The 14591-nt window shown below is 40.7% G+C and overlaps 1 long non-coding RNA gene across 1 annotated transcript; it reads left to right on the top strand.

The window, feature by feature from the left end:
• Positions 1–10862: 10862 nt before the first annotated feature.
• LOC138895010 (uncharacterized) lies at positions 10863–12570 on the top strand. Its single transcript, XR_011409201.1, has 3 exons — positions 10863–10973; positions 11569–12106; positions 12256–12570. It is a non-coding gene; the product is annotated as an uncharacterized lncRNA (long non-coding RNA).
• The last annotated feature ends 2021 nt before the right edge of the window (positions 12571–14591 follow it).

Here is a 14591-nt window from a genome sequence, read left to right as displayed (position 1 = left end):
AGGACTAGGTGAGCCGGTTATAATTACAATTCAAGCTTTTTTTATAGTAAATAATTTAATACAAGTGTCGAAACCAAAAGCGAAAAACAAATATAACAACCTCCCAAGACTGGTAATACTGAGTCACGAACTCTAACTGAATATATGAAATGATCTCCAGGATCAAATATACAATACTGTTTAAATAAGAAGTGACAGTACAATAAAATGGAAGGACTCCAAGGGACTGCGACGACCAAGTAGGTCTACCTTGAATCCTTACGATCACACTCTAATTCTATCCGATTCGGATATCTCTAATACCTGGCTCTGCAAAAAAATATGTAGGAGTATAATATGAGTACACCACAATCGGTGCCCGGTAAGTATCAAGCCTAACCTCGGTTGAGTAGTGACGAGGTACAGTCAAGACACTCACTAGTCAATTAACATGTGCAATATAGTAATGTACAAAAGTAATAGAAGACAAATAGCTGTGACGACAACAAGGATATGAAAATCAAGGCAACAAGAACACCATAAATATTGCTCAAACGAATAAGGAACACAAGTACAACCAATTAATCAAGTCCTTCAAATATACGTCTTTCAAATATAAGTTTTTTAAATAAAAATCTTTCGAATATAAATCTTTCGAATTAGAAATCTTTAGAATATAAATCATTCAAATAAAAGTCACATTGTGACACCTTATTTCATAATCATAAAATACGGGTCTCGACCCACTTTCATCTTTTTGTAACACGGGTCTCAGCCCACTTTCATATTTTCACGATATCTCGTGCACATATTTTTATCGTAACCGCACGGATAACTCACGTGCTAATAATAAAATCATCATCTACTCACGGTACCCGTGACCACATCTCATATCACAACTGCAGGACAGCTCACGTGCCAATATAAAAATCATTATATTTCTATAATAACCGCATGGAAACCCCACGTGCCAATAATAAAATCCTCCCGGCAGTAGCCACAGGCTCACAGTTTCAACATGGATCAGACTATTATCAAGTTTACCGAAACAACAAGATAAGTTGTGCAAGATATAAAAATAAACATAAGGAAAGTCATAACATCGCATGAAAATCACTAGTACAATACCCCATATCATCATATAAAAATTACCAACACAATATCACCACATCATCAAATATCATCCCTGCCATTAGCCACCCCTATCTAACTTATAGCCACCCGTATCACTCCATATAATAGCTACTGTTATCCCTCCACCCTGACAATATCAATAGCCACCCTTATCGCTCCGTATAATAGCCACCCTTATCTCTCCTCCTAGACAATACTCCAACATACATAACAACAGTGAAATGCAACCCTTATGTCTGCATAATAATAACTCAAATCACAAAATAATTTACGCAGAATATTATCACAACAACACAACACAACACAAGCAATTCATATCACAAGTTGTCCGTAGGCCACAACAAATTCCAAAGGTGAGACAAAATCAATTAACTTCATAGCAAATAGCCCAAGTCCACACACAATATTTATAAAATTCCTAATAATAACAATAAACTTGAAAAGTAATTCAGCAAGGAAAACAACATCCTTTAATCACAACTTTAGGTAAATAATTTATGCTTCTTATTAACTAAATTTCCCTTTAATTAATTGCAGATGAAAAAAATCAATAATGAAATAAATTCCACAAACACGGCATCTTAACAATAAAAATGCTCACGAATGGACAATATAGTAATAATTCCAAATAAGCATTTAGGAGCAACTCGACAAAGAATGCGACATAGCAAATAAAAGATTTAACAAGTGCCAACAATTTCTAATTTAATACATAAGGGTGTATAAGAATTTTAACCGATATAATTTACACATATAATCCAAGTACATACTCGTCACCTCGCGTACACGGCTTTTAATCACACAATTTTCATATAAGACTCAATGCCTAAGGAGTATTTTTCCCACTCAAGGTTAGGCAAGATACTTACCTTTTTGAATTTAGGCTGATATTCCAAAATAGCCTTCTTGCATGAAATGACCTCCGGGCAGCTCAAATCTAGCCAAATAAAATATATAACTTCATTAAGATTTATCGGAAACAATTTCGGATAATAAAATATTGACTTAAAATTTCACATTAAAAGTCAACCCGGGGCCCGCATCTCGGAACCCAACGAAAATTTACGAAATCTGAACACCCATTCCGATACGAGCTCAACCATACCAATTTTATCAAATTCCAATAACATTGTTCTCCAAATCTACAATTTTCATTTTTGAAAGATATTGCTGAAATCCCTTTTTCTTCCAATTGTTTCACTAATAATTGATGGATATAACCATAGATTTATAAAATATAATCATTTTCGTATATAGGACACTTACCCAAGTCAAATTCGTGAAGAACTCCTCCAAAAATCGCCCACAACCGAGCTTCAAACTCCAAAACGAAATGAAGAAAATGACCATTTTTGCTCCTTAAGTTTCTGTCCAGTTTCGCACCTGCGGACAGATTTGTCGTACCTGTGAGCTTACTTTTGCGAGAAAAATCACGCTTCTACGCTGAATCTGCTTCTGCGAGCATTGTCGCTGCACCTGCGATATCGCAAATGCGAAAGAAATTTCGCTTATGTGAGAAACCACCAAGCTGCCAACTTCTGCTTCTGCGTGCTGGAATGCGCTTCTGCGCACAAGTTGTCGCTTCTGTGGCCTTCTCTATCAGCCTCTGCCTAGATTCCCTTCTAGTCGCTTATGCGAGGAGCTGCCTCGCTTCTGCGATCAAGCTTCCGCAGAAGCGATTTCACCAGCAACCAAATTCTAGTAACTCCAACCAACTTTCAAACGATCTGAACCCCGTCTGAAACTCATCCGAGCCACTCGGGGCTTCGTCCGAATATACCAATAAGTCTCGTAACACAACACGGACCTGCTCGAAGTTTCAAATTACATCAAATAACGCTGAAATTATGAATTGCGCCTCGAATCAAATTATGATTTTTCAAATCTTCCAATTTCTATAATTTGCGCCGAAACGTATCAAATCAATTCAGAATGACTTCAAATTTTGCACAGGTCATAAATGACGTAATGGAGCTGTTACAATTTTCGGAATCGAAATCTGAACCCGTTATCAATGAAGTCAACCTTCGATCAAACTTATAAATATTTCCAAACTCTAACTTTTCCAATTTTCGCCGAAATGTGTCAAATTGTCCTATGGATCTCCAAATCCAAATCCGGACATATGCCTAAGTCCGAAATCACCATACGAAGCTGTTGAAATCATAAAAATTCTATTTTGGAGTCGTTTTCTCAAAAGTCAAACTCCGATCAACTCTTTTCACTTAAGCTTCAAAAATAAGAATTGTTCTTTCAATTTAATCTCGTATCATCCAAAAACCAAACTCGACCACACACAAGTCATAATACACATTACGAAGCTTCTCAGGACCTTCAGTCGCTGAACGGGACATAAATTCTCAAAATAACAAGTTGAGTCATTACACAGGCTGTCCTTGGGAGATGGGCTATGGGACTTCCTCGCTCGGTTCAACCGAGTAAGGATGACTCTACCAAACGTATCCGAAGGGATGGCGGTCGCAGCCTTTCAGAACGGGCTGAGTAGAGATAGTTCGAGAGCAACCAGAAAATTGTTGAGTCGGTTGATGAAATATCCCCCAACCACTTTGGACGAAATCCACAATGTTTATTGTGCCAAGGTCCGTGCAGATGAGGACGATCTCAATAGGCCAACTCATCGACTAACCTCAGTACAAGCTGAATCTAGAAAATATCCAAGAGACGGCACCATAAGAGATTATCCATTTCCGCGACCTAACAGGGAATAACATCAACCGTATATCAGGATGGCCGATGCGCCTCCTCCCGCCACGAAGAAGGCCCATCCAGGCCAAGGACAGAAACTCATCGGAATGAAATAGGTATGCCTCCCTTATTATCTACTCACAATTTTTGTATGTCACCTACAAAGATAGTCTACGCCCTGGAGAAGCTCGGACCAAAAGTGAAATGGCTGCCGAAGATAAGATCGAACCCGAACACCAGGAAGTCCGACGCCCTCTGTGAGTTCCACCAGAAATGAGGGAACACAACTGAAGATTGCATCGCCCTCAGGCAAGAAATTATAAACATGTTGCGATAAGGGCACCTGAAAGAGTTGCTAAGCGACAGGGGAAGAACCAATTTTGCCAGAGGACGTGAACACTAAGGGCCGCCAAAGGTGACCTTACCAGCTCGCACCATTAACATGATTATCGGCGGTGGTGATGATGCCTCTATCAACAACGTGAAGTTCACCAATACCGACAAACTCAATCGATCTATCACTCACGAACGGTACACCGAACTTGAAGAAAGTATCATCTTCGACAAGTTGATGCTGACGGTTTGATTTTTCCTCATAATGACGCCCTCGTCATTACGTTACGAATTTTAGATATTGATGTTAAATGCATTATGGTAGATGATGATAGCGGCGCGTGCACTATCCATCCCCGAGTACTTGCCCAAATAAGACTCAAAGACAAGATAGTGTCGTGCTGCATCATGCTAACTGGTTTTAATAATGCAGTTGAACGGATATCCGGGGAAATTACACTTCCCATTTTGGACGACGACGTAACTCTAGAGATAACGTTCCACATCATGGACCAGGACACTACGTACAATGCCATAATAGGATGACCATGGATACATCCCATGAAAGTCGTCCCCTCCAGCTTATACCAAGTTATTAAATTCTCAACTCCATGGAGGATTTTCAGCATACGCGGAGAAAAACGCACATCACGGGAATGCTATAGCATTACCTTAGACAGCATGGCCACCCAACAGAGAAAAGAATAAGAAATAGAGGCATAGAAATCAACAGGGTCTAGGTCAGATCAAGAGGAGATATAGGACGTCATCAAGGACCCTAACATGGTCGAAGCCGCTGGGTTGACCATAGAAGACCTCGACCCCATTCAATTGGATCTCAACGACTACATCAAGAAGGCCTATATCGGTTGCAAGCTTCACGAACCAGGTAAATTCAGTCAATTCTTAACAGCTAACGCAGATTTGTTTGCTTTCAGCCATGTAGATATGCTGGGCATCCCAAAGGAAATCGCAACACACAAATTAAATGTCGACCCATTCCACTCCCCAGTGAGATAGGTCAGACGTAAATTCAACTCCACAATTAATGACGCAGTGCGCGAGGAGGTCAGGGAATCGAAGTACCCTAAGTGGGTCGCCAACGGAGTGATGATCAAAAAGAAGAATGGGAAATGGTGGATGTGCGTGAATTTCACAGATTTGAACAAAGCATGCCTGAAGCGTTCGTTCCCGCTGCCACATATCGACCAACTTATCGATGCAACGGTCGGGCATAAGCTACTGAGTTTCTTGGACACTTACTCAGGCTATAATCAAATCCTCATGGAAGAATAAGATCAAGAAAAAACCACGTTCTTCACCCACCAAGGAAAATCTTGCTACAGGTTCATGCCTTTTAGACTAAAGAATGCAGGAGCTACTTATCAAAGGTTGGTGACAAAGATGTTCAAAGACCAGCTCGGCAAAGCAATGAAGGTTTATATCGACGACATGCTATTCAAGTCCAAAAGGGGAGAAGATCACATCGATCATTTGAATGAAACTTCTGATAACATACTCAAACGGTACGGAATGATGCTGAACCCGGACAAATGCATGTTCGGTGTAGCCTCGGGAAAATTCTTGGGTTTTTTGGTATCACAGTGAGGGATCAAGGTCAACCCTGACCAAATCAAAGCCATTGAGGGGATACCGGAACTCTTGACGACAAAAAAAAAACCAAGTCCAAAGGTTGACCGGTCGCATCGCCACTCTATCAAGGTTCATCTCGCACTCGTCGGACAGGTGCCATAAATTCTTTGGCGTACTAAAGAAATCCAACAGCCTCGAATGGACTTCCGAGTGCGTCCAAGATCTGCGAGAACTAAAGGCATACCTTTCATCTCCGCCCTTACTTTCAAAATCCTAGCCGGGGGAGCGTCTCCTCGTCTATCTGGCCATATCTGAGGTAGTTGTAAGCTCAGTCTTAATTCGAGAAAACAAAGGTACGCAATCTCCAATATATTACATTAGTAAAGTACTCATCGACGTATAGACGAGGTACCCAAACCTCAAATAATTGGCTCTGGCCTTAGTCATAGCTTCACGGAAGCTTAGACCATATTTCCAATGTCACCCCATCTCGGTCGTCACGACCTTCCCCCCAGAAGCATTTTACATAAACCCAAACTTTCGGGAAGCCTGGCCAAATGTGCCATCGAGCTAAGTGAGCACGATATCACGTATCAGCCGTGAATGGTGATAAAGTCATAAGTGCTCGTCGACTTCGCCAATGACTTTAGCACAAAAATAATGCCTAAAGTCGAAAGGGAAGTTGTCCAAACCTCCCTCCAAACAGAAGACCCCTAGGTCCTATACATCGGTGGCGCTCCATCGCATCAGAGTCCGGATTGGGACTCGTACTTGAAGTCCCAATAGGTGAAGTGATTCGCCAGTCCATAAGGTTCCCCTATATGACTAACAATGAGGCCGAGCGTGAGGCTGTAATTGAAGGTTTAAGACTAGCCCTCAAATATGGAGCAAAACGGTTGAAATTGCGATGTGATTCCCAGCTCATAGTCTACCAAGTCACAGGGACTTTCCAAATCAAGGAACAAACATTGCAAAAATACCAGACCGTAATCTGCAAGCTACTGCCTAAGTTCGATAAATGTTAGCTCGACCATATCCCAAAGCGCAGAATTCTGAGGTTGATGGCCTCGCCAAACTAGCAAAACCACTAAAAGTATAACAACCGGAGATAAAAATGTGGTCCATCTCCTCAATTCATCACTAGACCAAGTCGAGGTAAGAACCATAAACTTAACTTGGGACTAGCGCAATCGTATTATCACATACTTGCAGGACGACACACACTCTGGTGACAAAAAAAGAGGCCAAGAAACTAAGAATGCAAGCGGCCAGGTACAGTATTCTATGCAGTGATCCATACAAGAGAACCTTTGGTGGCCCTCTGGAGAAGTGCTTGGTCCCGAACCAAACTCAGTACGTCCTTGAAAAGTCTATAAAGGCCTTTGCGGAGCTCACTCTAGCAACCGGGCACTGGTCAGATGCCTCATACGGGCAGGATATTACTGGTCCGCCATGAAAAATGATGTTGCAGACTTCATAAGGATATGTGAGCAGTGCCAAAAGTACGCCCCAATGATTCACCAAGCAGGCGAACATCTCCACGTAGTCACGTCCCCTTGGCTGTTCATCAAATGGGGAATGGACATCATGGGGCCCCTACCAGTAGGGCGAGTTGATTTTAACTGACTATTTCTCTAAGTGGGTAGAAGCAGGAGAATTCTCTCAAATACAGGAACGTGAAGTAATCACATTTATATCGAGAAACATCATCTGTCGATTCGGCCTTCCCAAAGAATTCAACTGTGACAATGGACCCTAGCTCATAGGAAAGAAAACCGCTGAATTCTTCAAGAAATGACATATCAAGAGGATACTCTCGACCCCGTATCACCCCGATGGTAACGAATAAGTAGAGTCCTCCAACAAGTCAATACTAAACATCATGAAGAAGAAGCTCGAAGATGCCAAGGGACTGTGGCCAGTAATACTACCAGAAGTATTGTGGGCCTATCGAACAACTCCGAAAGCAAGCATAAGAGAGACGCCCTACTCTTTGGTCTACAAGACCGAGGCAGTAATACTAGTCGAGGTCGGAGAACCTAACCTAAGGTACTCCCATGAGAGCGGCACGAGTAATGAGTAGAGTAGAAGGCAGGAACTCAATGAAGTCGATGAATGAAGAGATATGGCCTACATAAGAATGGTCGCCCAAAAACAACAAGCAGAACACTATTACAACAAGAAATCAAAGGTCAAACTGCTCAAAGTCGGGGACTAAGTACTGAAAGCTAAGACTCAAGCGATCAAAGATCCCATGGAAGGCAAGCTGAGAACAGATTGGGTTGGTCCATATAAAATCACAGCCGAAGCAATCAAGGGTTCATTCTAATTAGAGACAATGGAAGGAAAGCTACTACCAAACAATTGGAATATCATCCACCTCAAGTGTCTCCCTTGAGTTTTGTTCTATTTGGAGAAATAACGTCTCCCAAGCCGTACTCTTTTTTTCCTAATTTTAATTTTATTCCATTTTGGTTTTCTCAAGGATGTTTTTAATTAGGAGGTGATGGGAACGTTTCGAATCGAAGTACGCAAAGGTAGGGACGTGGTTACTATTTCATTGCTCGACCTCTAAATATTCTCCAGATTGACCAATGAAGGGACTAGATAGACCGGGACTGGGACTGGAACGCCAACCAACACCCAAAAAATCTATAAATTTCCCCAAGTATGTAACCAAAACAATAATGTCAAGGCAATAAACTTTACGCTTGTCGGCGCATCTTTCTTGCATTTAGGTTATGTCAGACCCTGCTCGAATAAACACCTACCGGCCTTCGGCCGTAACTTAATGAAAGGTTATGTTCAACCCTGCTCGAACAAATACCTATCGGCCCTCAGCTGCAACTTAATGAAAGGTTATGTCCGACCATGCTCGAGCAAATACCTACCGGCCCTCGACCGCAACTTAATGAAAAGTTATGTTCGAATATGCTCGAACAAACACCTACCGTCCCTCGGCCGCAAATTAATGAAAGGTTATATTCAACCATGCTCGAACAAACACCTACCAACCCTCGACCGCAACTTAATGAAAGGTTATTTTCGACCCTGCTCAAACAAACACCTACCGGCCCTCGACCACAATTTAATGAAAGGTTTTGTTTGACCCTGCTCGAACAAATACCTACCGGCCCTCGGCCGCGATTTAAGGAAAGGTTTTGTTCGACCCTGCTCGAAAAAATATCTACCGGCCCTCAGTCGCAATTTAATGAAAGGTTTTGTTCTACCCTGCTCGAACAAACACCTACCGGCCTTCGGTTGCAATTTAAGGAAAGGTTTTGTTCGACCCTACTCGGACAAAATATCTACCTGCCCTCGGCTGCGATGTGATGAAAGGTTATGTTCGAACCTGCCTGAACAAACATTTACCGGCCCTCGGCCGCTGTTTAATGAAAGGTTATATTCGACCCTGCTCGAACAAACACCTACCAGCCCTCAGCCGCAATTTAATAAAAGATTATATTCGACCTCGCTCGAACAACTCCTATCGGCCCTCGGTCATACTTCAACAAAGAAACAAAAATATACACAAGTATAGAAAATAAATCGCAGGAAGAGAAGAAGATGCAAGGAAACACTCTAACATTTTTATATACTTAAAAAATTAATTATCATAGGCTTATGAAGACGCCAGCAGAAACATACACAAAAAAAATCAAAAAAGAACTACTGGCCACCACCATCATGACCTTCAACATACCCGCCAACTTGGTCCTCAACGGCATCGCCTCCTTGTCAATCACCACCTTCGCCCTCAGGATATGCAACACCATACCAGGCATTCTCCTCAAGTCGGTCCACACCCTTGTCCCCCTCATCATCACCAGCCTCAGGCGTGGCGGGAACATACCCATAAGAGACTCGGGCCTTACGAGCCTTAACATGAACATCTTCGAGGGCGACCGCAGAAATGAATCCCATCTTATGCAAATCTCGAAACACATCCAACTGTGCCTCGGGGTGAATCTATTCCTCATATAAGTCCCGAGGAACGTTAGGAAAATCTTAAGTACGAGAAGAAGATGGTTGTGCAAGTAGTTGTGCCTTCTCAGCTTCCAAAGAGGCCACTCGATCATAGAGGATGAAGTTATCCTTCTCCAGCTCTCCTCTCCTCTCCTATAGTCGATCTTCTTTAGCTTTCGCCGTGGACTGTTCCTTCGAACCTCCAAACGGGAAGATTTTGCTTTCTCAAGATCACTCTGCTTCTCGGCTACTTCACCATTAGGGACCTCCAGCTGAATTCGACATTCTTCCAAATGCCCACGCAGCTCGACCACTTGTGCTTGAAGGTCACTGCATTGGGCCTCCATGCCCCTATGGACCTCAAGCTCTTCTTCCTTACTCCTCAACGTCCCCTCAAAGGCGCTACACTTATTTATGACTTTAAACAGTTAATCGTCCTTCTCCTTCAATTCATCATGAAAGTCCTGCATATTTTCGCCCTCACAAAATCGCCTGCGAAACTCTCGGGACTTACCGTGATACTCGAAGTACTTATTTTTCAACCTTACAAATATTTCTCTATGCTTCTCCTCCCTTCGGGCCCTCTCAATCTCCAAAATAACCGTCTGCAATCACAAAAAGAAAAAGAAGTAAGTCAAAAATGAAAACGCCCCAAAAAACAAAGACAAAAAAGAGGAGAAGGACGAAACACCAAACACTCTCCCTATGAGCAAGACCAACAATGTTGTTACACCCTGTGCGTTCTAAGGTGACATAATGAATATGAGACTTGTTAATCATGATTTAAATGATTTTAAAGTTATAATATGGCTATATATGATGTTTGGATAGAAAATATGAAGTTTGGAAAAAATCGGATTAAAGTTGCGGAAAAATTGACTAAGGATTTCCCTTGTAACAGAGCTTTTTGAGAAATATATTTCGTGTGCTATATGAGGTCTTTGTGGGACATATTATATACCAAATTTAAGGTCTTGAAATATAATTTCCAACGCTCTTAACCGTTCATTCATACGACTCTCGGATAAAAAGTTATAAGTGTTGTAAGAAGGACCAATGCTAGGGTGCCAAGTAGCACCTTTTGACTTTTCAAACAAAATGGATATTTATATCCTTATCTCGTTTCTTTCTTCAATTTTCCAGAACACACAACCAAATAAGACCCCTAACTTTACTCTTAAGCTCTCTACAAGTTCTTCAAACAAGATTATCATCCCGGGCATGAAATCAAGAAGCGATAACATTAAAACGATCCCTACGACGTAAGTATCGCTATATCGCCTCTCTTTTTCTTTGTAGTTTGAGTTTGGAAGGTACTTCATAGTTAATAAAACATGTACTTTCTGTATTTAAGTGTTAAATATCAAGGAAGGTTGATAAATTCATTTCCTAATAGTTAGAACTCACGGGACGGTGATCGGAAGCCGTGAGTTCGAGTTATTCACTTGTAGCGGACTGTTTTGTGGATTGTTTTGTGTTGCTGTTGGGCTGCGTGTTTTACTACTGTTTTATGGAGTTTTGGAGGAGTAAGTTTGTGTATAAATACCACATAAATTCAGAGTGGTGGACTGGTCATTTGTCGTAACATTTTCGGGCCGTATGATACTACTACGGTGGTCGTTTTGTGTATGAAGAGATTGGGATGTGTTGGGCTGTTTTGTAGTATTTTGTGGTGTATATAAGGTTGGAAAATAATGTATACACGTTTATATCATTGTGTTTGGTGTTATCTTGAATTTGAAGGAAGTAAGGATTATAGGGGAGATGCTGCCCGTTTTAATACAAAATAAGCTTGTCGTTCGTTGTGCGATAGTTGTACCTTTCGTATTAATGATAGTATTATTATTGTTGTTGTAGATTGTGGTACTAAGAGGCAAGTTCAACTTGGTGATTGGAAAGATTGTGATAAGGTATGTTAAGGCTATCCCTTCTTTCCTTTTGGCATGATCCATATGATGCAACGAAACGAGCAAGCACGCAACTTTCACAAATGATTCTATTCTTAGAAGTACTAGGGGTGCCTATGTTCTTGATTCCCCATGTGTCCTATTATTCTATCGTCTGTTCATGGGTCTCAGAGAATACGTAAGTTGATAAAGTTTATTTCATGATATTAACTGAAGGCATATTGATCTTATGACATTCGGAAAGATCTTACTGACTTACTTCATTATGCATTGCATTTATTTATACATGTACATCGACCCATGACCAAATGGTGTTATATACGCGTATATTACATGTACATGGGATATGGAAAAGGTTAGGGCGTTATATATGCACCACCACCTGATCAGCTGATATACGTTGATGATTTCACCCATAATGGCTGAGATGATATGATGGGATGCTCTCAGAGGCTTGATGATGTTATGTACGCATATACCTATGCATGGTATGATATTTATATGAACATGCATTACAATATAAATTTTTCATGATTCACAGAGCTATTGAGACTTACAGGTTGAGTTCCTTACTCCATATTTCTTTCATGCCTTACATGCTCGGTACTTTATTTATATTGACGTCCCTTTTGCCTAGGGACACTACGTTTCATGCCCGCAGGTCCTGATAGACTGGTTGAGAGTTCTCCTAGTAGGCTATCAGCTCAGCGGAAGGTGTTTGTACACTCCACTTGCTCCGGAGTTTGCTATTTGGTCAGTATATTTTGAATATGTATTGATTGGTATGGCGGGGCTCTGTCCCGACGTTTATGATATTTATGTACTCTTAGAGGATTGTAGACAAATTTTATGTATATGGATACTTGTATGGCCTTAGCGGCCTATGGTTTGAGTATACAAATGATCATGTCGGCCTTATAGGCCCGTATGTCACATGTATAGCTTTTTATATCATGTTGGGTCGTCCTATGTCTTGTATTCCCCTATGTTTTATTCCCGTTATCTCATGATGGCCCTTCTGGGCCACTTACCCATGACGATATGAAAAGAAAGATATGCTACGTTGGTACTCGGTTGTGTAAGGAACGGGGTGCCCGTTGCGGCCCTGTGATACGCTCAAATTACACCTAAATAAATGGTGTAAGGCGGTCGATGTCAAATATAATAACCCAACTAGGTTGGGGTCGAATCCCACAAGGAATAGGTGTGAAACGATTACTTGAATAGTGTGAAACTTGACTTAGGTCGTAATTATATAAATGTTAGCTTGAAAATGGTGTAGTAATTATGTGTAGTAAAGAAGACGGTTGTGTTGTGAGAATGTATTTAATTCGATTAAGGAGACCAAGGTTGTGTCCCCATCGATGGAATATAATGCTATCGGTGTTAATATGATATATTTCTAATGGAAAGTCCTTTGATATGCAAATGGTTTCTAAGTGACTACCCAATATTTCCCAATAGTTGGGTAATATCTTCTCTTTAAGATTTTCCCAAATATAAAAGAGTTGCAATTGAAAATAACTAATTTATGCCAAATAGAGCCCACTTATTCCTAGGCGATTCTATTAAACGAGGTTTAAAAACCTTGAATTTTTGATATTCAATTCTACCAAACCCTAACCCACTTTTCCAAGTAAAGATAGAGTGAAGTGGAATTAGTTAATGTTTGCAACCACTAACAACACATGAAGCATAAGAATTGAATAAATATCAACCAACCATTATATATATATTCAATGGTGAACATCCATTAATATTACACCCATCTAGGGTCCACAACCTTAGTAGCTAAAACTAGCTACTCATACTAGAATCTAAGAACAAAGAGATAAATAAAGTCATAAAACTTACAACGATATAAGATTCTTTCTTCAAAAGTCTCCAAAACAATGGTGCATTCAATGCTCTAAAAGAAGCCTCTTTTTCTGACTCAATACCCCACAAAACCCCTAGTAAATCTATTTATAGTGGACTAAAAGTCGGGGTAAATATTTGACAAAAATGCTCTAACAGAGCCCTTCTTCCGCATAGTTGACAATTGCATCACAAAATTTCAGATATTCAAGCCCAGATTTCCACCGCATTTCTATTATGTGGTCCGCATATCATTTATGCGACCGCATTTTCCATCGCAGAAGTGCTACGCAGATTCTTCAGTTGCAATTATGCGGTCATTATGCGATTGCAGAAATGTTATGCGACCGCATAATGGACCGCATATTCTTATCTTCAGTTGACCAAAAAACTGCTTCAGTTTGCTGTTAGTATGCGATCGCATATTACTTTTGCGATCGCATACTTGCAGCATTCCTGCCCTTTTGTGGCTTTTTGACTTCTTTTCCATGTTTTTGGGTCTTCAAATCTCATGCACTACAAAACACCAAAACTTTATAAGAATTAACTAAAAATGTATTGAAAGACGTGGTAAAGTCTATGTAATTGGTATCAAAAGTGTCAAAATTATACGGCACATTAACACCCCCAACTTAAACTCTTGCTTGTCCTCGAGCAACTAAAACAAAATTATCCTATCCTATACTACTTCTATTTCCAACATGTCACAAAACAGTAGTGCTTGTAGATGGTTTTGACCATCAGCTAACAAGCATGTAACTTCTTTTATTTACCTTTCATGGAAGATAACTATCATTTAACAATTCGACTAATCACCTTGTGAACTTCGAGCCTCAACCAAAATGACAAAATGCTACTCAAAGCTAAGTGTGCACTTGTATTCTACTTCAAGAATCTCACTTCTGCTAAATCTTGCAATTCATGCGTGCTCACAACAAAGAAAATCCCCAACTCACACATATGTACAAGGGATGCAATCAAAACACTCTTGCACTCGGAACGAAAGCTACATACTACAAGTATCAGTCCATATGCTTGCCCTTATTTTAACTTGCTGCTATCTCATGAATGATTGGTTGTAGATCACCAAGGACTTTTCACGGGTTGTAATGTAGG

This window comes from Nicotiana tomentosiformis, chromosome 6 (assembly GCF_000390325.3).
Source record: "Nicotiana tomentosiformis chromosome 6, ASM39032v3, whole genome shotgun sequence".
Classification (NCBI taxonomy): Eukaryota; Viridiplantae; Streptophyta; class Magnoliopsida; order Solanales; family Solanaceae; genus Nicotiana; species Nicotiana tomentosiformis.
Note: the sequence above shows the minus strand (reverse complement) of the source record. Positions and strands in the feature narration are given on the sequence as shown.